The following is a 3575-nucleotide window of genomic DNA, read 5'->3' on the forward strand; positions in this document are numbered from 1 at the left end:
TTTCCCAAATGGGTAATGAATCACATTAGCTGTACCAACAAATTAAAATAAATTTAATTTACTTATCTGCAAAAGGTGGTTTTAAATAATTTTTACTATCTCCACACTACTGTGGAGTGTTTAGTTAAATATCCTTTAAGGAGGTCAAGTACAAAAATGCTTGCATTCAACTATGACAATGTCAAAAATGACAGAGCCAATTAGAGTATTAGACTATGGAAGATTAAACATGAAAGAAATCTTAGAAATAACTGCAATGTAATATCTTAAATTACATAGAGGAAAATTGAGTGTCAAGAATTGTGAAGGATCTGAGATTTTGCTCTGCTTTTAACCTAATGCATTAGCTTGCCCACAGTTGCATATACGCTGGCAGGAGGCATGAGACTCCTGGGTCAGAGACAAAGGACTTTCGTACACAGGGCACAACAGGCAACTTGACCTTCATGTTCAATCTTGTTCCCACTGCTTCCCAAGTCTTATCTGGGGATGAGGTTGTGAGCATAGGTAGATGCTGGACACGCAGTGGATTTGTGCTACAGCTAAGGAATTTCAAGTTTAGAAAATCCTTAATTTTATAGGGAGGATGCTACCAAAACAGCCTAATGTTTTCTAGGAAGAAAAAAAATTGTCTTTAGCACCCAGGTCAGGAAATAAATCTTCTATCTGCCCTGGAGGGAGACATTAGCTCTACAAACATCTGGGCAAGCAGAACAAAGATGCCAATGCCTCCTGCTCAGATGTTCAGAAATGTGACAGGCATATAAAGAATTATCTCTCAACTCTGAAATATAGTGAGAAGAGATTATTCATCACCAACTAAAATATTGAGTTCTTAGCAAGTACAATAAAATATGGTAGAAATATAGTATCTAATATTTGATGATGGACACATCCTAAGGTGACACCTAATGAGTTAGTCTCTTCTCTTTAAATGCAGAAAGAATCTGTGACTTGGCTTTACCAAAAGAATATGCCAAAGGCCCTAGCCGGTTTGGCTCAGTGGATAGTGTCAGCCCGTGGACTGAAGGGTCCCAGGTTCGATTCTGGTCAAGGACACATACCTTGGTTGCTGGTTCCCGGTATGGTTGGGGTGCAAGAGGCAACCAATCGATATCTGTCTCTCACATCAATGTTTCTCTCTGTCTCTCCATCTCCCTTCTATGCCTCTAAAAAAATATCCATGGAAAAATATCCTTGGGTGAGAATTAACAAATAAACAAACAAAAGAATATGTCAAAGGTGATAGGATATCCTATGGTAGGTTGGTTACTCTATCTATCTATTTAGCTATCTATCCTTTTCTTAGAAGACCTATGACATATATATAAATATATCACCTAAAACAGATTATATATGTATAATATATATATATGTATCTTAGCAGACCCAGGCCAAGGCCTGCTGGTCTTGAAGAAGCACATTTCACATTTCTGTATGGTAACTGCTTATGGAAAGGTTTATGTATGCAGCAGGAAATTATGAGTGTCCTCTAAGACCAAAGACAGCCTCTAGTTAATAATTAATAAAAAGCTGGATTCCTCAGTCATTCAACTGCAAGAATCAGAATTCTGCCAACAGCATAAATGAGTGTGGGAACAGATTCTTCCCTACTTGAGCCTCCAGTAAGAATGCAGTCTGGTGAACATCTTGATTGTAGGCTTTTGAAACCCTGAGCAGACAATCAAATTAGGTTATGTGCAGACTCTTGATCCAGAGAAGCTGAGTTAAAAAAAATATATATATATATAAGGATGTCCACTTGCCAGTGGGGAGCAGGCCTAAGCTGCAGTCAAACATCCTTAAGGCTGCTGAGGAGGCGGGAGAGGCTCCCACCACCACGGCTGTACTGGCAGCCATCAGCCTGGCTTGCGGCTGAGCAGAGCTCCCCCTGTGGGAGGGCACTGACCACCAGAAGGCAGCTCCTGCATTGAGCATCTGCCCCCTGGTGGTCAGTGTGTGTCATAGTGACCAGTCAGTCCCAGTCGTTCAGCTGTTAGGGTCAATTTGCATATTACCCTTTTATTATATAGGAGTGCCTGGCCAGCCTGGGTGAGGGGCTGATGGCTTTTTGCAGGATGGCCACAGCCCCTTCAGGGTGGGGGTCCCCACTGGAGTTCCTGGCCCTCCTGGGTGAGGGGCTGAGGGCATTTGCAGGCTGACCACAGCCCGTTCAGGGTGGGAGGTCCTGCTGGAGTGCCTGGCCAGTCTGGGTGAGGAGCTGAGGGCTGTTTTCAGACTGGCTAAGCCCCCCAGAGGGGACTCTCACCCCATGAGGGTGTGGCCAGCCTGGGTGAGGGGCTGATGGCTGTTTGCAGGCTGGCCACAACCCCCAGCCACCCAAGCTCCCAGTGGAGGCTGGCTGGAAGCAGGTATCTAGGATTTATTTGCCTTCTATAATTGAAACTTTGTTGCCATGAGCCGAGGCCACAGCCGGCTCAGGCAGGCGGGAAGCTTGGCTTCCTCCATCGCCTGGGCAACCAAGCCTCCTGCTTGCTCCAGCTCCATGGCTGCCGGCCACCATCTTGGTTGGGTTAATTTGCATATAGTCGCTCTGATTGGCTGGTGGGTGTGGCCTAGGGCATAGCAAAGGTACGGTCAATTAGCATCTTTGTCTTTTATTAGAGTAGACAATATTTTAATTGTTGCCCTTAGAAACTATAAAGACCATACATGATTTGGAAATGAGACTACACCAAACACTGGCCAAAGAAGAATGGTCTGCTCTATGCCTTCTCTTTTGTCTGGTCACTCAGAAATATAATGTCAGCTATGATTATTGTTGCTTGTCTCCTCACATTATTTTTAGCCATGTATTCACTATAGTCTACTTTCCCTTCCACATAAATTAGAGAGCCCTTTTTCACATACTGATATGCCACATCACTGAGGTCTGATCAGAATACTGAAATTCTGTACCATGTTGTCTTTTGACTGATGTCACGCATTTGGTATGCTTCATTGTCTCCTGATTTCCACATCTCATTTGTTGCTGGAGAAAATAATGTGACTTGTTTTTTTCCTTCCACGTGTCTCATGACAGGGTCCTGATCAACTCTCCCAAGTAACTGCACATGATTCAGAAATCTTTCGAGAACCAAGTTGCTTACTATGTCAGACTCATGTATTACAAATTTGTGAAGTACCTGCAATACAGGTCTTTGAAACATTGCTTCTACTTTTCCTAAAATCTAATCTTTAGTCCTTTCCTGATGCTCCAGCTAGACAGCTCTGGGCCAGGAGGTCATTTCCTGACTTTAAGTATTTTTTAAAAAATATTTTTATTGATTTCAGAGAGGAAGGAAGAGGGAGAGAGAGATAGAAACATCAAGGATAAAAGGGAACCATTAATTGGTTGCCTCCTGCATGCCCACACTGGGGATTATACATGCAATCCACTCATGTGTCTTGACTGAGAATCAAACCATGACCTACTGGTTCATAGGTTGATGTTCAACCACTGAGCCATGCTGGATGGGCTACTTATATACTGTTTTAAGCTGCTACATTTGTGGTGATTTGTTGTAGAGCAATAAAAAACTAATGCGAAAGAAAGAAAGAAAGAAAGAAAGAAA

The 3575-nt window shown here is 42.9% G+C and overlaps 1 pseudogene; it reads right to left on the reverse strand.

Moving 5' to 3' along the window:
* Window positions 1-2726: 2726 nt before the first annotated feature.
* Window positions 2727-3170, reverse strand: LOC139002137 (single-stranded DNA-binding protein, mitochondrial pseudogene; annotated as a pseudogene).
* Window positions 3171-3575: the final 405 nt, after the last annotated feature.

This window comes from Myotis yumanensis, unplaced genomic scaffold (genome assembly GCF_028538775.1).
Source record: "Myotis yumanensis isolate MYYU_CA2020_CCGP unplaced genomic scaffold, mMyoYum1.0.hap1 SCAF_2, whole genome shotgun sequence".
Lineage (NCBI taxonomy): Eukaryota > Metazoa > Chordata > Mammalia > Chiroptera > Vespertilionidae > Myotis > Myotis yumanensis.